This window comes from Dromaius novaehollandiae, chromosome 18 (assembly GCF_036370855.1).
Source record: "Dromaius novaehollandiae isolate bDroNov1 chromosome 18, bDroNov1.hap1, whole genome shotgun sequence".
Taxonomy (NCBI): Eukaryota; Metazoa; Chordata; class Aves; order Casuariiformes; family Dromaiidae; genus Dromaius; species Dromaius novaehollandiae.
Window position 1 is genome coordinate 13,875,290 of NC_088115.1, and position 20,459 is coordinate 13,895,748.

Below are 20,459 nucleotides of genomic sequence, written 5' to 3' on the forward strand. Positions count from 1 at the left end.
CGAGATCTGATTTCCAAGATAGTAAAAGCAAAACAAGCCTCTTCAACAGCCTATGTCACTGGCTGTTGTTGCCTTTGCCAAAGAGGACAGGAAAAGCGCGTCTGTTGTTAAAGGTTAAATAACAGCAAATCACATTCCTTCTCTCCTAATGGTGCTGGGTTGCATATATGCATTCTTTAATCAGTATTAAGTTTGTTAAATGACTTTTATTGGTAGTTAACTGTGTAATGGTCTCAGTGGAACATCTGGTCCATGATTTGAAAAAGAATATTCCTCAACCCTTGCTGCGTGCAATTACTTCTGGATACAAGTGGAGGCTTTAGAGCCATTAAGAAGATAAAATGCAGATTGTCTGCAGACTTTCTTATAATTTTAATGGCTTTTAAAGAGAGGAACTCTTATTATTATTTTTTCTATTGTTACGGGGCGGTATAGTGGAAGCCAAGCAGAAGAGCTGCGAATCTGAGCGGAGATGGCAAAGCACAGATACTCTTGAGTTTTAGGGTCCTGTTTCCCCTTGGCTTGGCCAGGCACCCAACTCCCGGGTAGAGGGTTTGAACTGCCCTCTGAAGCGCCTGTGACTTTGTTTTCTGAACCTTGCTCATCTGTCAATCCGTTTCTGAGTAAAACCACTGTGGGCTGGTTTGGGGCTTTCTGTATAGTGATTTCAAAGCATGTCAGTAAGTGGGACAAGGGCTGTTTACAAAACGGAGGAAATGAAGGGCTTTGTGCTTTCTTCCATTGGTGGGGGAATAACAGATGGATCCCAAACCTCCTGACTCCCAGCCCAGTACCCGTTCATCCAGACCTCAAACAAAAATAGCTAGTCTCTGGGCAGCTGATGTGCATGGTAGGCTGTGACAGCAAACAGAACACCTTTATCCTGAAGAATATATGTTCTTGAAGGGAATGCACCAACTTAGCAGTAGAAGATCAGTTGCCTCATGAATTGTGTCCTTTTTTACACTACACCCCTCCATGGCCAGAGCTGGCTGACTCTGTTTGCAAGAACAGTGCTTTACATTATTTAGTGGAAACGATACAATCCTAGCTGTTGTTTGCAATACGTTTGCATCTCGTCACAGTGAAAACCGCATGCAGACATGCAGTAAACTTATGGCAAATTATTAATAGGGAGATTAAGTGAGACTGTTAAACCAGGTAAGGATGGATGTTCTTAGTCTATGCTGGGGACATGTTATTTATTGCAGGGAAGATCAGAGATTTGAGGAAGACCCTGTGCTACCTGCCATGGATGGCCTTGGGAGTGCCAGAGGCTCAGTTATGGGACGGAGGAGAGAGGCTGTGGCTGTGCATGTTTTCAGATGGAGAGGCCCTACAGAGGGGGAAATAGTGAAAATGAGGCTTCCCAACCCTTCTTGAAAAGGGTGAAACCCAGCCACAGCCTTAGGGTGGTGCGGGCACCTCGCCTGTGCTGGTGGGGACATCGGCAGCTCGGCCAAGGTGATCGCAGCTGGTGCTAGTTATCAGAGCAGGGACTGCTCCAGACCTCATCTCATGTGCAGCCAGAGGCAAGCTGAGGGGAAGAGCTGAATCACCCCAAACTTCAGTTGGAAGTCAACCAAAACGATGCACTCTTTTGGGCTGGGGTTTAGTAATGAGTTTCAGGAGGAAAACCTATGCCAAATTATTAAAAAAAAAAAAAAAATCAGTGTTTCATTCCAACACTGCTATATGCTTTGACTTGATCTTTTTGAAATGGCCCTGTGTTTCAGAACTACAAGGGAAAGAAAAGTAAAGGAGGTAAATTTCTTAATCAGAGACAATGCTTTGATATTGTTTTGGTTTACTGAGAAGAAAAAATCCTTTCAAGTTGGTCTGCAATTAAAGGTCTGTTTATTAAAAACCACCTGTATTTAGGGATAGTCAAAAGCAAGTCGAGGTAGTAACTCTTTGCTTCCCACTACACTGCAGGTGTGTGTACAAGCAAAATGTCAGGTGCTGGGGGGCAATCCTCCCGCTTCACGTGCGGCCTTTGCAGCACCGCATTTGTGTTCAGATCTTCCTGCTTCTGTTTGTTTCTACTTGTTTTTTCCACTCCTGACAGTATTAATCTTTCTGCCACTCACCAGGGTCAGCGAGGACGGGGTCATCTTGACCTTGGCTTGAAAGCTGACCGCAGGACAGCTGACCGGAGTAAGCTGTTTTGCAATAGCTTTTCTGGGGGAGCTCTCTGCGTGAACATAGGATTCTGCAATAAAAGTAACAATTTTGGAACAGACTGTTCGGGTCGGGAGCTACGCCTCAACAACTTATTAAATAGCTTGTAAGTAAATGCAGCATAAATTAAAAAGCCAGAACAAATGGAGCTAGGAAGGACCTCAAGAGGACAACTGCTCCATTCATAAATGTGCCAGGGTAGATCTGTCTCCTGGATCTCTGCAAACAACATTCAGATTGATTGCCTACAGGCTCCTCTGACTTTCTTGCCATCAAAACAGCTTGAACTATTTGGGCCTTAACTGGCTGTCAGCTTTGCTTCCTGTTTTCTGACTTTGTTGGAAGTCAGCACTAGTGTTGAGGGTTTCCCCCTTCCAGTGGGAGCTGTCAGCAGCCGACCTTTGGGGGTGTTGGATCTGCAGCCGTGCGGATGCTCGAGGCAGAACTGCGAGCAGGTGCCCAGCGGATGCCGCGTGCCGGTGCCTGCAGCCGGCCCTGCTCCAAGTACAGCCAAAGGCTGTCGATGGCTCTAAGCACCGCTGGGAAATAAAAGTGAAAGAGAAATGGTGAATATGCGAAATAAAGTGAAAGAGAAATGGTGAATCTCTTGGGCTGGCAGGACAGGAGCGCCCCGCCGGACAGCCGCTGAGCCTGCGCGCGTTTGCCTGGAAGGAGCCTGTGTCTGTCTCTGGGAAAATCATGTGTTCAGATCCAATTAAGATGCAGTTGTGGCACTGGGACTTCTTGTAGGTTGAAATGTCTCTGTATAAAAATGCTTTTAACATTTTAAACATGGGCATTTGAGCAGAAAGATGATCTTTGTGACTTACCCTGCCCTTTCTTACCTCTTTAGGGGTCAATTACTATGGAAGGGTTGGTTCATTCCCTCTCTCTGGAGAGGACTTGTGCCTGGTGTGACAGCAGAACTTGCTGTCTTGCTGGAGAACTGGGACAGTAAGCTTTTTTTTTTTTTTTTGAACAAGAAAATAGTCACCCTTGGAGGGAGGAGTCTATCAGCTGAAAATTCAGCTGTTATTTAATGAAGTCCTTTCTAGACTTCTTTATTAACCCTTAGTCACCACTGAAGTGTGACTATCAGGGCAGGGGGTACTGTGTAGATTGGAAACAGAGGTGCCATCTAAGGGGAAATAATTGTTTCTGGGAAATAGGTTGAATACTGAAGTAGATAGTTTTCTTGCAACAATGCTGATTTTTCAGGCACACAGTCAGAACAGATTTTCCTGATAGTCCCAGAGAAAAGCAGTTGAACAAAGCTGTTGAAGTGCACTTTAAAAGGCTGGGACAGGTGCCAAGGTCCACTTGCAAAAAGGGGACACAGGGGCAAAGTGATAACCTCAGCCAGGGTGAGCACAGGCTGCCCTTGCCCATCGATACAGCAGCAGAATATTAGGGAACCAGCCTTGTGGTAGTTGTTACCTACTAGGAAGGACAGAGGTGATTTAGTTTTTCTCTTAAATCTGCTTAGGAATGCCACTACCGTGCAGTGATTTACTGAGGTCCCTTACAGCAAGGAGCAGGCAGGTGGAGGGAACCAGGCTGGCAGTGCAGCCAGTGCTTTGCATTGACATAACTCCCTTGTCAAACCTCCCTGGAACCAGGAGGGCTGCGGCACGAGGCCTGTGGGTCCGGGAGGCTGCAGGCGGAGGATGCACGAGGAGTGTCTGGCAGAAGTCCCATGCTGCTGGTACCCCTGCAGGCCTTCGGCTCAGGGCCTGTCAGGCGTTTGCGTGGCTCTCCTCCCTCTTGGAAAGGGCCAGTGCAGCTGACAGCATGATAAGATAAAGCAGGGATAGAAGCGCAACTGCAGAAATTTGTTCTGTGAAAAACATGTCTAAACTCGGGGGCTGTCTTCATGTCTGGTATGAGACTCACCCTTCCCAGCCAAGTGATTCAGGCTGCGGCCAGCCCGTAAGGCTAGAGGGAGAGAAAACAGGGATGAGCTGTCTTCTCTAGACCTCATCTGGAGTTTCAGAGGTTTAACCCTTCATTTCTACCTAGCATATTTCCCTAGGAATTAGGACAAAATTAATCACTTCCAGCTATGTCTTAGTTCTGTTTGTGTTTCTGCACTCAGTGTGCCAGCGGTGTGAAGTTTGGGTGCTTGGATGAAAGCCTGGATAATCAGGGTCCACTTAGGGTGTATGGACAGGGCCTGAGAAGGTCTCCCTTCTCCCTTCCCAGGACCTCCAAGATTTGAAAACATTTTTAACCTTGTTTTTCTCTGTATTTTCAAGTCTCTGCAGTCCATGGGAAAGGGCACAGGTAGACTTTCCCACCCAAGCATGGTGTGCTCTGCAGGGTATGCCTTGGAGAGAGGTGATACCAATTTTAGGACAAGTTCCTGCAACAGAAATAGATCTTCCTGAGCGTACACTTAAATCTTAGTAAATTATATCTCAGGCTAAACTATTCATTAGAGTGCCACAGGGGAGCTTCAGGCTGGCTAGGTACATCATCACAGGAGATAGGCTGCAAATTATAGTAATTTGGAGAGAACATAGATTTGAATCCTAGGGCCTATGGTGAAAGTCATTGCACAATGAATTATTCCACTTAGCAATTCACACTCACGCACAGATTCAGCTGGAGCCCGAGTAAGTCTATAGCACAATATTTCTCTGATGAGCTACCAGGCATATCACAAGAGCTCTTGTGGGGGATTTTTTTGTGCTTGCTCTTGGGTTCATATTTCTGCCTTCACTGCTCATTTGGAGTTAAATGGCTGTGAAAGGGGCTTGTTCATCTGCTGTGTGCAATAACCATAGAGCAGGGAATGTTTCTTCATGCCCTCAGTGGTCGTCTGTGATGATGGCAAGCAAAAGACTGCAGAGTCGTCGTCATTTGTGCCCTGGCTAGTGGAACTGCAGAGCCACGCTGATGCACAGAGTTGTCTAATCTTTTTACGAAAATTGGTCAGGGAAACAGTCTAATTGGCACTGAGAGAAGCCTCCAGCTGTTTCTGTAAACTGTATAAATTGCCTGTTTTTATCAACTAACTGGAGTTTTCCTGGTGGGAGTCCCTGCGGTCTCCATGTTCCTTTTGGCTTTCCAGAATCATAAGTAATACCTGGGGTGCCCTTTGCATACGAGAGACAAAAAACAGCTCACAAGAACTGTCTGCTGATCACTTTCTGAAGTGCAACTCTTTGGAGAGTCACCCGGGAGGACAAACCGTTAGCCCTCGGCTCCCACGTATGCTCTGCGGGTGCCACGCGCAGGTACCCTGTGTGACAGGCTGCTTTTGGACACAGGTGCCTGCTGGATGGCAGCCTGAGCAGAGGTACGAGGCTATGCACGGTACTGGTGTTTGCTCGCTGTTGCTCCAGATTGTTTCTCCCAAGCTGCCTGGTACCCTAGAGTGACTGGTAAAGGTAGGAGAGTGATGAACGGAGCCCGCACTCCTGGGAGAGGGACGGTTTGGGCTTAGGTGGGTGAGGGACTTCCCTGCACGTGGCTGCTGCTCTCTGGGCAATGCTTCCTCCCCATGCTCTCCCCCGTGCTTCAGATCTGTTCAAGAAAATGGGATCTTTTGGCTCTTCTTTTCCTCATACCCTCTCTCCACTCCTGGGAAAGAGAGGAGTTTTAAGACATGCATGAAAATTGCCCTCAAATTTTGATGCTTGCTCTGTGGAGACGGCTGGGATTTTGCGTGGTTTCTGTAGCTCACAGTGACGTGGTAGGTCAGCAAAACCTCGGCAGCTCATCACATGGTCTTGTCGGCCTGTTTATGAGAGCACTTGTTATTGCACTCCTCCCGTTTGCTGGGCTGAGGTCCTCTGCTTGGCTGATTTTCTGTCTCCTAGCACCAGCAGCTGCAGCTCCGGAGGAAGATTTAGCAACATACAAAGAAATCTGCAACTCTGAGGAAGATTTTTCTCCTTCTCCTCAGCCTTACATGTTATTAAAAATAACTACTTTAATTATTAATGCCAGGGCCTGTTCATTCTGTGAACAAATGAGATATTGGTGCATGGAAAAAAGGAGCTACGAGATCACTCACACTGACTGATTTGTCCATCTCTGTCTAATATGCATTCAGGGGCACCTGTAAGCACTAAGAGTTTAGGGGAAAGATTTGAACTATATGTAATTCCATAAACATTCCTTATAATTAAAAGAGCCATGTGGTTTTGCAGGGGAAAATCTTGACTTTGGCCTTGTCCTTTCTGTTTTCCAGTGAAGCGTTCAGTCATTGTGTTTAAATCTCGCAAAAAAAGCAGATGCGTGCTGGAGATGCCAGTCTGCGTGGGCTATGTTAGCACCAGTCAGGAGGTTTCTGGTGGGAATTGCAGTTGTAAGAGGCCTGTGTTTTTTTATAGAACAGCTTGGGCTTTGCTGAACTGTATCTCTAAGACCATGGGAAGGTTTCTTTTTGGATAGGTCCAGAGTTAATGTGTACCTGCCTTATGGGAATGGTAGCTCAGAGCCTCCTGCCTTACAGGTGTGAGTAGATACATTGGCCACATGGCGGAAGAGCTACAGCCCCCAGCCTGGCATCAGCCTCTCGGCATTGCCCCTGTGGCAGATCTGCTTCTGGGAGCACTTCCCATTTCAGTCAAGTGATGCTACAGCTTGCAGTAAACATTTTAAAGAGCTGACCTTTGCTGTAGCACTAACCTGGCTTGTTTTATCTGAAATAAGTTATAGCGGAAGCCAGCTGATTTAAAAGATGTGATGAAAAGCTGGAAGTAATAACCTTTTGTAGTAGACCTGGGAGCATGCAAGAGGTATCTGTTCACCTCCTAACCCCTTTGCCCCTGGGACTGTATTGCTTTAGTTGGGTTGTTCCCCTCCAGAAGGACTTCCCTTTCAAGGTTTCCAAATCACATTTTCCAGTAATTTTTCAGCGCACGAGACACAAACATTTAGTCCGTGTGTCTAAGTTGAGATGAAAATAGCAAGTTTTCTCCTTGGTGTGGGTGCCCTGTTGGCTCAGACTCTGCCACTCCGATAGCCATTAAAAACATCTGTGAACCAAATGACTGAAAGAACAGCAAGAGAAAAGACTTCAGCTTAGTTGTGCTCAAAGTCTTTTTTAATCATTCACCTTTCTTCTCAGGCCTCAACTCACACGGAGGCCGATGGGGCACTCTCAAGGACCTGCAACAAGCAGCTCGGAGAGGCAAGCCTGTGCTCTTTTTTGTTATATTTGTTGTGAAGGCCTCTGCAGGAGAAATGTTAAGAGGCTGTTCACTAGAAAAGGTTGAAAATTACTGAATATCTGCACAGCTCTCAATTGCTGTCCATCTTCTCCACCATTTTTTTCAACATAGAGAGCAAATGTGTGTGGTGATTGCAGCTATTGCTGGATTACATAGTTATTCATGACACGCAGATTACAGGGTAGTAATTATAGCTGAGGTTGCTATGATTTTACTAGATCCCTAAGTATCAAGCTCTCATAAGCACTGTTTTTTTTTTCTTGTATGGCCATGGTTAGCTTTAGTTGGAGACACAAGCAGGGAGCTTTCAAAATGTATCCTAACTACTGGGTAATTACAAGCGCAAAATCTCCTTGAAAATCAGGTAACACCTGAATCTCTGGACTGAATTTGCCCCATTATATTCTGGATGCTATTCTGAGAGCTGGCACAGGCTCCAAGTGGCATTAGCAATGCAAAAATAGCACTGGGTTTGGCCACATCCAAGTTCTCAGGAGCGGATTGGTGTTCGTGGTGGCTGAGAGGGTGGCCTGAGGCTGGCCAGAGCGGGAGGCTGGCAAATCAGTTCACTTTTGCCCATCACAGGATCTCACACCAGCAGGTTATCTTTTATTATTAAAGACAGAAAAGCTACAGTTTTCAAACCAAAGTACAGAAGAGCACTTTTAAAAATAACTTTCTATGCATATCCAAGATGAATTTAGCCCTGAGACCAGTGAGTCAGCATGGTAGGCCAGGATCAAGTTCTGGAAAACCAAGCTCTGGTCCAGAGGCTGCTGGTGCTCTCAGTACCTGCTCTGCCAGGGCAGGGAGGGCTCCTCTGGGAGCAGGGAAGGAAGCTGGCATCTTTTGGCCTGTCTACTAGAGGAGAGCCTGGCTTTTGTAGGATTCACCAATGGAGGAAGCCAGGTTGTTTTAGTCTGGCCTGCTGGTTGCTGCTTCTCCGTCAGACTAGGTGTTTCTGCTTGTTCCCTGTCCAGCCTGGGGAAGGTTAGTTGTGAAGACCTTACGTCTGAATCAGTGGTCCGAACTGTTTCCTTGTTCCGTATCTGGGAGGTCATGGGTGAGTCCTGAGGTAAAGTTAGCTTCTGCATCTCCTAGGAGACAGAGATTGGGGTGAACACACAGGCCACCATCCCCCCCCCCCCCCCAAGAGATCAGTATCGCATGCCTTTCTGTAACATCCATCACTTTAGCACATGAATGTGTGTGGGTGTGTATGGATTCTGCCTGAGGGGGCAATGACGGAGTGGATTTCTAATTATAGCTAATTGCAGGCTTGATAGTCGCTGGATTTGGTCTGATAGAAGTCAAATGATTTCCTGTTGTTCAGTGCTCCATAGACACATACCCAGAGGCATCGGGATGGACGAATTTTCTAAAGGCATCGAGCCAGGCAAACACACACTCTTCTCTTTGCTTCCTGTGCCCATACCTCAGTAGAGCAAAACACTCCACCACAGGGTCACGCTGTGGTCTTGGGCAATGTTAACACTATATTTTATTAAATAGTGCAGAGATAGCTAAACCAGTTGAAATGGTCTGGTTTGGTGGAGTGGCGAGGGCTCCTGGGAGGAGTGGGATGACTTGGCCATGCTGAGTGCTGGGCTGTTGCGGTCAGTTTGCTTCTGAGAGGCAGGCCAGCTCCCTCAGTTAAGTACGTTCCTCTGCACTGCCTCGTAGCTGGTAACGTTGACAACCCTTCACACCAGTCACTTAAGAAAGCTCTGGCACAGAGGTATTTTCTGACAAATCAGAGCTGAAATAATTTAACTGTGTTCCCTATAGTGGTACTTTGTGCATTAATTAGTTAAATATTTATACTGTACTTTTAAAATCAACATTGTGTATGTTCTAAATATTATCCTAAGTTATTAAATTCATACATTAAAACATAATGGGGACATTAGAAGTGCATTTCATGTAGTTAATATAGTTGTAACATTGTATTGTCAAAGAGCCCAAGTGATAGAACGGGAACTCATTAGCACAGGTATTGCATACAGAATAAGGCAGATTTCAAACATAGAAATGATCAAAGTTAAACAAGGGTTTAAGAAGAAAGACAGCATCTTCTTGAACTGAATAAGGCAGATTTGACTCCAAATGTAATTCTTTTTAGCTTGTCGCTCACACAAGCCAGGATCCAGAATGATGGTTTCATAGCCTTTAAAATGTTTCAGACAAGCAGTATTTTTCTCTAGGAAAAAATACCCCCTCTCTTCCACGTGTCCTCTGCAAGTTGAACCTCCAGTCCTGAAAATCTGAAACTGATGCTGAGCATTTTAATCTTATCAAAAGTAAATGATGAGCAAAAATTAACATAAAGATTGATTTTTAAAAATATTTCAATGTTAACATTGTAAGTCGTACTGTAAGCAAGTATATTATCTGACTTTGGGTCTGCTCAATACTTTTTAAATAGATGCTGCTGTTATTACAAATGCTGGTCATATTTCTTTTCAGATCTTTGTAGGAAGTTAAATGGAGAAAAAAAATCTGCTTTAGGAAAAGCCCAAAGTAAAATGGAATGAAAAGAAAGAGCAAGCTCTCTGGGCACTACTGAGCAGCAGAGTTTGAAAGTCTATTATAAATCTTCCTGGTAGGACGAATTTCAGCAGGACAGGGGAGGTTAGGAGACCGGGAGGACACTCACTGTGATTGCCAAGGCCTTGAAAGGTGAGCAGATGGTCCCAAACGGATGGCATTTGCGAGCACTGATAGTCCCAAACACTTGCTCACGGACTTTTCTTCTTGCTCTTCTTTCCATCAGCCCATTTTCCACATGTTGTCTGAAAAAGCTCTGGCAAAGAACAGCCTTTGTGGCAAAAGGGGTCTCTGATGCTGTGAGCTGCTCAAGTTAGGCAGTCCTTTGTCGCTTGGCAAAGGGTGGCATGTTACTTATCAAACCTCTGACCCTGATCTATTACTGGATGAAACATTACGGCTTGTGGTAGAGAGCAGAATGTTTTAATGACTGCTTCTGATCTTAAAACCAATGAATCTCTGAATTGCCATCCAGTCCAGAAAATCCTCCTTGTACTTACACTGGCATTACGACATAAAGATGTACCAAAGAATATATAAGCACAGAGATCTTTGGAGATTACTTTTATCATCTTTCCTCTATTAAGAGGAAGCCCAGCTCTGCCGCCTTGCACAAGAATAACATTGGCTTGTCATTACTTTTAGGAATCATCCATTCAGTCTTTTTCAAAATGCTGTTCAACCATATATTTGCTCTTGTGTTTGCAATAGATTGGATTATGCTATTGCATAATCCACAGAATGTTCCCTGTGTATGATTTTTTTTTTTTGCTCATTTATAAAGGAAGCAACCTTCACTGCTTTAGCACTTCATACATCTTTTAATGAATCTGAGCTTGTGGCAGATTCTGTTATCTCTAGCTGTGAGGTTTTGCCCTTGGTTGGGAGCATGGAGTGGACAAGGTCAGAGAGAGGAAGATGATCTCACCAACTCACCTTGTGATTTTGTGGGTTAAAGGTGCTGTCTAAGAGCTGTGAAGGGGCCAGATGGCTTTGCATGGTACCCGCTGAATAACCCTGGCTGAGTGATGCTGACTCAGTGCGGGGATCGGCTCTTGGTAACTGAGTCTCTGCAGAGAAAGAACATGGTCATGAGAGGCACAGCTCAGCATCTCTCAGGAGGAAGGGGTGTCCTGCTGAATTCCTTCCCATGAAAGGAGGAGAAATTGCATGTAACTAATGCTAAATGGCATATCATTCAAGCAAAAAAAAAATCACACCTCTTTATTACAGAGATTTATCTCACTAGCTGTGTCAGGGCCTGGCAATCATCACCAGATGCTCATCTTCCCAGTCGCCTTATTGACTTCTGGGACATCCTCATAATTGCTAACAGTGGGAAATGATTCCCCAGCATCTGGAATGTGCTAATACTGGTTCAATGTGCTTATCAATCCACCTAAGAAAAGCGCGTATGTGCTGGATGCACAGTCAAGGGCAGCCTCACAAATTCAAAAGGATCATCATTTGATCCTATTTTTCCCCTGAATTGCTGTTGAATTCTTGATTCATTTCCACTGAACCCTGCTGCAGTTTGAACAGTTAAAGGTGGGAAGGTGTTGGCCAGATGTCATGTCACCCATCTGGTGACAGGGCTAGGAAGTTGCTGGTCCAGCTGCCCTCAGCCTTGGCTGGGGATTGTATGACAGAAGATGCTGAAATGCTATCTAAGCACAAGTTGTCCTTCAGCTCATGACAAGTTAATTTGACAGTTAAGGCCCAATAGAAATCTGCTGCTAAATTAAAGCTACTTCTGTTTTATTTTTTGGTGTAGGTTCAAAATGTTCCCTGCTTTCTTGGAAGCTGGCTGCAGCTATCGATAAGCACACCTGCTTGGAAACTTTTCAGCTAGGTGTCTTTTAATAGAAGAGGGAGTGTTGCTTGGAGATCCATAGAGAGAGTGAAGTCACAGGCAGGTGGGTTTCTGAGTTGCAGCTCTCTCCGGTCACCTCAGAGTTAGGGAAAGGGATGGATAGAACTATTTAAAGCAGATGTTTCAAGAACTGCTCAGCACCACTTCAAAGGTACCTTTTTCATTCCAGGTCAGAATACAAACATGATTTTAGGCAGTTTAATTTTTTCCCCCCCTCTTTCTTCCCCAGAAAAGTCTAGCAGCAGGGGCGAGTGTAGCCAGGTGACTTCAGTAGAGGCATTTGGTCAAATGAGAGAATTTGTACTGGCATGCGTGCAGAAATGTTGGTAGCCTCTGATCTGCCAGGCAGAGCTTTGAAGATGGAATTTTTTGAGGGAGACAATTATGCAAAAGAGTCTGTTTGAACAAGGGAATTAAATATTTTCCCATTTCATTCCTGCTTGAGGAATGCTGCTGAGTCTTAAACAATATGCAAGGGCAGGGAAAAGGCATTCTTCAGGCTTGCTGAGATCCAGTGCTGTCTAGACTTCATAATGCAACGGTATACACCGCCCTGCTTTGAACTCTTGCCATGGCCTCTCTCAACACTTCCTATAAATGGAAGCTGAGAAGCCTTCACTCTGCCAAAGCCTCGGTCACACTAATGAGACCCTAGTTCCTGTCAAATTTGGCAATTTGTCCCACAAAACCAGTGAACTTGCGGCAGGTGGTAGCAAAGCTCATTTCCAAAACCACATCCCTCTTAAAACAAAAAGCCACACTCGACTTCCCATGGTGGGATGACAGCATTTCCCTCCAGGTTAATGGACATGCATGGGGGACTGGCTTGGCAAGGGGATGCTCCTGCGGAGGGTACCTAGAAGCCATCACTCTGCAGAGGTGATCTTTGGAATGGCACCTTTCTGCCAAGTCAAACTGCTGTCTACGTTGTCTTAGAAAAGAGACGCTGCTTGAAGCCTGTCTCAGATATGAAAAGAGCACTATCTGTCTACCTGAGGTTGCAACTGTCAAAAATAACATGTTCCCTGATGCTTCTCTCCTATCTGCCTTCATGACTCTGTTGATGGAGTCTGGCTATGCAGTGTTGTTTTGGGTCACCCCGGCACTAGGATGTGTTTCGTTCCCCCGCCCTCTCCCTCTCCCCTCTCTGGGATCATGTTTCTTGCTGTAAGTGTAATCTTGTCTTTGCATGCTCCCCATTGAAGGCTGAATTGGGGTTTGGTCATCTGTTTTTCTAAACCCAGCCCAAGTAGTGAGCATCTGCCAGGAGGCAAAGGTTTTCCCTAAGCCCATGAGTTAAATAACTTGTTTGTTAAAGCCTTGTTCCTTTCCCAAGCACATGCTGCCCACGAGAAGTCAGCTATACTGAGCAGCACTGTGCGTGGGAAGGATGCCTTCTCTAACCGCTGCATGCTGGCTCTTGCAAAACCTGTGGTAGTATATTGCCATCAAAGCACAGCCATCCCCTCACTGGCCTGAGCAACTTCTGGCTTATGTGCATGTAGCAGTGGCCAGGTTCGCTGGCTTTGGTCCATTCATGCTCACTCGAGTATTGATACAGCCTCTCCCACGGTATACGACTGTTCCGTGGCTTCTAAAGGATTTTACTATCAAAGTCTGTGTGGTGTGGAGAAGTATGCTCTCTGCTTTTACCTTCAGAGAAGATAATTAAGTGACGGTGTTGAACAAAGCTGGGAGTATATGGTTGAGGCAGAAAATGAACCTACATCTTTTAAGTCCAGCACCCTCATCCCAATGCCCCCATGCCTGACTCACAGGAACTTATATCCAGAACTGGCAGAGCACGTTACTAAACTGATCTGACAAGTTGTCTTATTGTGAGCCCACAGAAACATCACTACTCCTATTAGTAGGAAATTAAGATCTTAGCTATTGTATTTTAAAAGATCTTGCAGTTTCCAGGAGCGCCCTGTGGTTTGCGTGCTTGCAGTTTTGGGTGCCTGGGAAGACACTCCTCAGACAGTACCAGTTTCCAGAGCTTAAGTCCTGAGCAGTGCACATTAGATCTGTTTCTCTGTGTGAAAATAGAGGCAGCTCAGATCTTTTGTCATTTTGATATATGTTCCTGCACTTCATCAAGAGACAGTGAATTCGTGTGCAAAATGGTAGGCTGTAAGCAAATAGGCAGAAGAGAAGTCAGTGAATGCTGCAAAGATCCCAGCAGACATTCAGCCCCTGATGTGAATGTGAGCTTTGGATTAACAAGCTTTTCAGACCTGCTGCAGTTTTTGGTTTGCGGTATTTTTGCATCTCAGACTGACATGTCATGCATAGGTCGTGTATCATGGACAAACATGTCAGGAACCATAAAGAAATCACGTTGCCTGTACGAACGGACTACTCCATCCATTAGGGATCTTAGCTCTACCTATCCTAGGAAGGGCAGAGGAGGTGCACAGGCTGAACAGAATGACAGAATTTACAGAAAGTAAATTAGAGCCTTGCATCCAGGATGAGCAGTCCCTGCCTGCACACATTCATTTACGTGCAGGGAAACTTAGGCACAGAGAGCTCCTGTGCTAAAGTTACACCGAGTCTGTGCAAACACTGAGAAAACCTGCAAAGTCCTACTCCAATTTCCTGCTCTAACCCACACAACAGAGACTAATATCCAGGGCCAGGAGCCAAGCACACTCAAGTCAATGGAAAGATTCCCCTTGACTTTAATGGTCTTTGCATAAGTGCCTAATTCCTTCCTGTTCGCAAGCTCTCTTGGGCTTAGTTGTGGAAACAACTGCAGACATAAAGTGCTGCAGCGAACTGTAAACCCTTCAAAGGAGTGCAATGGCAGATTTTGCTGTCCTCGCAGACAGTTGGAATGGATTTTGCTTGACAAAAAGCCTGATGTCTGTTCCAACCAGTGCCGTGGCTACAGTGTGAATGAGAGTTTTAACAAACATGTTCATGCGGACAGGGTTTGTGGTCAGCCCACTAGGTTTTGGAGCCAAGCTGTTCCCAGCAAGACAGGAAAGGCAGGGAGCTGGTGTCCAGGCTAGGCAAAGCTGAACCTCCAAGGCTTTGACAGGCCAGCATCTCTCACAGCTGCGGTTTTGCCGCTTGATTTTCTAGGGACCAGTTCAATTCCCTGCCTACAAAGGCCACATTAGTGGTAGTGATTAGATGTTGCCCAATTTTATCATCTCTTTATGATATGTAAGACTTTTTGGTTCAGAGTGTATCACTGCCAGACATTGTCCCATCTTGGGCAGAGGGAAGGAAACGAGATCCCAGTTCAGCAATGCTCTTGCTTAACTATAAAGATAAAGGTACAGTCCCACTGCTGAGCTGAGCACATTCCTGCCTGTCAGCTGAGTAACTCCTCATGTGCGTGCCATCAACGCACCCCATGTTGTGAAGCAAAATGCACTACCTTGGCCACCTTTGTGGCTCACTCCATAGGACTCCCTCTTTGGCAAAACACTTAAAGAGGTGCTTAACTTTAAGGACATACTTAAGTTTCGCTGACTTCCATGGACATTAAACATATTTGGAAGTGTTTGTCTGGAGAGGCATCTCAGTGCGTCTGGCTGGCTGTGCATGGCCATTGAGGAGTATGTGGGATTTTGTTCCTGACCTCTGGGACTGTCAACTAGCATCTTTAAGCATGAGATCTACCTGCTCTGGTCTAATCATACAAGGACCAATAATGGCAAACAGATTATTTAGTCTTTAAAAAGCCCACAGACATGCAATCTGACTCTCTGTTGGAGGAACAGTGACTTTCACAAGGGATCTATCTGAGTGTTTGAGAAAAGAAGAAACTATTTTCCATTGTGGAAGGTTCCTCAACTGACTGTCTGGGGAGAGGAGGTTGATTATGATTGCTCTTTCTTTCTCCATTTCCTAGAAACTTTCTGGATAGAATTAGGGGGTTAGAGTTTCCTTTCTCTCTGCTGTTCAGACATGGGTTGTTTTTTGTTATGTTTCTTTTTTCTACATACCCAAAGGATGTCAGCACTGCACACCTGCACATCCCACATTCGTTGTTACTTAGCACGATTATGAATATGACTCTGTTTACAGTGTGGCCTTAATGGCTTAGATTCAAATTCATATTCCTGGAGCCACGTTCTGCAAAATGAACAGAGACCTCACTTTCGCAGCTGTGCATTCCTGAGATGAAAAGGACAGCTCTGGCCCAGGCTGTTTCTTAGCAATAAGTCAGACCTGTGCAATCTATGGAAAAGTCTGGCAGCTGTAGAAAGCTGTCTGACTGTTAGAACAATCAGTGGCTCCATCTGGGTCTCCTCCCCATGCCCTGATTTGGGGAACACCTCCCCTCAGATTTCAAAGATTTCAAACTATTGCCCATCAGTCTCACTAGAAATGTGGCTCTATGAAGACTTCCAGTTTAGAGCCTTAGGAAATATAAAATGCTGGCCTGGCTCTTTCAGAATGATTATTTGCTTTTTAAACTCACTGACTGCAACCTAAACTGATCATGCTATTTCAGAGGAAAATAGGCAGCAGATGAAACACGGATGAAGCAATGAGTTCATCTCTTTGCAATCTAGCCAGGTACAATTTTTTCCCCTGGAACTTAATTAAAATACATACATCTTTCCTCACATATTTTATGAAGCTTGATGGCAAATAATGGTCACTCTCTAATTACACCACAACATTAACTTACTTTCATGGCTAAAAAGGACAGATCCAAGGGCAGTATCATTTCCCTGCATTAGATTACTTTGGGATGCATTAATTCCACCAAGCAGTTAGAAATGCAGGTAGTATAATCTAGGCCAGCACTCCCATGGGCTAGACTGTGCTGGTCAGTGGAAGATAGACTCCTCCAGGAGCAGCAGAAAGTATATGCATTAGTCTGGGCTTGCTGATAAATCCTCACCCTGCTGGTACTCTTCCCACTCCATTTTGCTGGCATTGGCACTGGCCCCATGGACTTGCTTTCCCTCTGGAATTTGGAGCTCCCCTGGCCTGAGAAGCAGCCCATCAGCCACTGCTTGTTGTCTGGTCACCCTGCTTTCTTTCTTGGCTTTCTTTTGATCTCCCCAAGGCTCCCTGATGAAAAAAGAAAAAAAAATTTGGATTGACTAATGAGGTATGTTAAGTATACCAAGCCACAAAACTGGTCATATTTAGTCAGAGGAAGTTAAACAGAGACCCTCCTTGTGCATCAGAATAGTCTGCTCTGTAAAGGAGGCCATGGGCTCCTTTGTGGGAAGGACGTAGTTGAGATGGAAACAAACAAACCGTGATCCCATGGCCTTCTGCTCCTTCGGTTATTGCAAACTATGATCAGCATAGGCAAACCAGCCCTAGTCTCAGCCCAGTGAGCCACTGGCATCAGTATTTACTGGTTAGTGCAGCTGTCTGATGTGCCTGGTAGCCAGGCTTTACAGAGGGTTTGATGCAGGCCCAGCAATGTCTTTGCATGCTTCCATGATACCTTTCCAGCTCAGTCACATCCTGCAGGGTCACTGGTTATGAAACAGCTAGTTTTAGAGTGACATTTTTAAAAGGCAGCTCTTCTTTTTAATATAAAATTGCTTTTCACGAGTATGAATTTTCCAGTGTGTTGCATTCTGCTTAAAATTACTGCTGTTCTATTGTGCCAAGCTCATGACATTTTGTTCCATTTTCTCTCCTAAAGCTGATCAGTTCCATGACATCAAAATCAAACCTGGAATATTGAAGTGTCTCAAATTGCAGTGCATATATTGGAAATGACTGTATTTTGACATGTTGCCAGGACAGTTACAGTATGAGCAAAGGCTACAGAACAGGCACAAACAGGTACAGAAGAGTGCTGTAGCTCAGTAGGCTCAGTAGTAAATGGGAGTTACAGCTTGAGATGGACAGTAATTGGCTGTAGTTTTCAAACATAACTGATAAAGCAGCAGAATCTGTTTCACTGAATCTCACTTCGGCCTCACACTAGTTTAAATATTAGACTTTGTGTAGGATTTTTAGTGCATTAAATTCTTGGTTTATGTCAGATGAAGAATTCTTTCACTTTGTATTGCAAAGACAGTTTAGATCTCAGCTGTAAGGCCAATAGCAATGTCCTACCTACTGTTCCCCCAGACGTTATGGTCAGGCTAGAGCAGAGCAAAAGTGTTTGCTCCGGCAGTGTGGACATGCTTTGTGGTCCTTTAACTAGATGAACTTTCAGGAGTTTGTTATGCTGAGAGAAGAGGTAGATTTTACTGAGAGAGTCTTTGTGAACAAGTGGCCTTAAACCATTTGGTTCTCTCCATTTAATATCCACTTTGGCCCAAAGCTGCTCCCAGAGACTCTGCACAGTAAATGAAACAGCCCAGACAAATGTATGGCCACTCATTTTTCTCCTGGAAGGGAAATAACTTGTTCCTTGGGTTAAATGCACTGAAACGCATAGGCAGACATAACTCCACTGAAGGTCATTGAGTTGAGCTGTTTATGTTAGCAGCAAATTCAGTTCTGAAAGTCTGATAGTTTGTCATGCAGTCCTATCCTTTCTCTGTTCCCAGGGCACTGAACAAATTCAGGTCCAAGATTTCTCTTAACCAGCCATCAGAAGTGGCAGGCTGCATTTCTCTGCTCGCGGGGTGGTGCTGGCACAGAGCGTGTGAGCCCAGTGTGACTCCACCAGTGGTTGGTATGGGCCTTGGCCAAAGCAGCGAGGTTGGAAGGATGTGTGTGGCTTCACTTGAGCAGTCTGTGGCTTGACCATCTGCAAGGAGACCAAATAGGCACCGTCTCTCACATCCACGCCCTCCAATTTAATGCACACATGGAAAAAGGCAGTGGTAGCTGCTGTCTGTATGATAAATGGTGCATCTCTAGGGCTTTCCTTTAGAGGCTCAAAGACCTTGGCAACACTACGCCTAGACCACCACACACAGTTCTGGGTGCCTCTGACAGATGTAGCAGGAATGAGGGGAACAACAGAAGAGGTGACAGCAAGACCAGCAAGTTCAGTTGAAGAGCAAAGAGCTTAGCTTGGCTGACTATTTTGGGGATGAGTTAATCAGCTATAATACGTGAGCCCTGCAAGGCATGGTGATGAGCAGGAGCATACGGAGGGGGAAGGGGAGATAGAAGAGCATTGGTGATAGCACAACGGTCTCTCTCACAATGTGATTGATTAGACTGCGAAAGTGTCTTTCAGGTTAAGTGGCAGATGCTTTATCATATGAGACATTTAATGTAAGATGAGGGCAGTTTTATTGTAGGAAATTGTTCTTTATCTGCAAGGGAGGCCCTGGACAAGCTGGACCAAGTTGGCATCTCTGGTTCTGTTACTACCGTGGCTCTCATAATGCTCTCAGTCAGAAAGAGGATTTTAAAATCTTTTTTTAATGAGGTGCCTAATTGAATCATCATCCCTGCCCCCCATGTGCACATACATTTGCTCTGCCCTGAAATGTGAGCTAAACACGGCTGGCGAGAAATGTTTTCTGAACATAGCTGAGGAGGGAGAGAGCTGAAGAGGGTGAAAGGGGAGCAAATTCATGACATTCTTTTTAAAATAGAAGATTGTAAAATACTAAAAAATACATTAAAAATAGCAAATAAGTTGTTTGTGGTTTCTTAAGCTAGTTTACATTCCTGGAAGTTGATGAGGCCCTAGATTATTGTTGGTTTTTTTAGATATCCTTCCATTTTTTAGGGTAGTTTGTCTGTAGTGTGGGTAGAGAGCTGGTGAATATGCTGAGGGGAAAAAAGAAGCTAAAAACGGTCATCAGAGGCAGAAACTGGCTGACTGTATATGCAACTCTTTTTTTTTTTTTTTTTTTTTTTTAAGAACTCAGAGCTGTTAAAGATTTGGGGAAACAGAGGTGGAGCATCAGGCATGACAAAGGAAGTTGACTTCATGCAATAGAGGGTATTTTCTACGTCATTAATCATCTTGCCTCTGTGAGTATGTAAAGCTGTGTCTCACTTTGCAAAATAATGAGTCCAGACTTCTGATTTATGTCATTTGGAAAGTGCCTAGTTCTGCAGTGAGAAGAAGAGATGCAGCCAAGCAGTCTTAGATCAGCATGCTAGAAAGGTGATGGTATGGTGATCTTGCAGGTTTTGTGTTACCGCCGCCAAGAAATTCTTGTTGCTGTCCAGTTTTGGTGTCATATCTTGTTTTGGCATTCTTGCTTGGAAAATAGTCATCTTCTTCATGAAAGTATTTCTTTCTCCTTTGTGTTACTCAGGCTTTTGCAGAGCTAAGCCTGAACGGTTTCCATGGGTCGCTGTTTCTTTGCTGGTAGTCCATTAAATCCAGAGTTAGTTCAGCAGGTCCTGGTCCAGACCAGAGGGAACATGGAGAGTGAGAGGGCCAAGGTCTGGTCTCATTTATGTGAATGTGTGATAGCCAGAGCATCCTCTGGCTATTCTGCTGATTTCCTGAAGGTCGCCCTGGATTTTTATTGCTTGTGCTAAAAGAAGTGCCTGGCTTGTAGTTTTAACATCTGAGAGGGAACTCAGAAGAAAAAACAGTTGCTGCATCAGTGTCTGTAGAAGAAATAACTGCTTCATTCTGCCAATAGCCCTGCCAGGATGTGTGCTGGTTTCCTGGGGAAAATGTTTCTACGTTTGCAGAGACCTTTGCTCAGACACCATATGATTCTGCCCTGATCAGAGGTGACAGTTATAAGAGGTGTGAGTGCCATAGCTGCCAGCTGAAAAATGCTGATTAATTTTTAACTCAAAGC

General features: G+C 45.0%; 2 long non-coding RNA genes across 2 annotated transcripts in view; one reads left to right on the top strand and one right to left on the bottom strand.

The window, feature by feature from the left end:
- The window catches only part of LOC112982511 (uncharacterized), a 79,955-nt gene that overhangs the window by 12,185 nt on the left and 47,311 nt on the right, over positions 1-20,459 (top strand). The gene's annotated exons all lie outside the window — the stretch shown is intronic.
- Positions 1,841-2,715, bottom strand: LOC135330272 (uncharacterized). Its single transcript, XR_010392189.1, has 2 exons — positions 2,581-2,715; positions 1,841-2,212 (listed from the first exon to the last, which is right to left on the bottom strand). It is a non-coding gene; the product is annotated as an uncharacterized LOC135330272 (long non-coding RNA).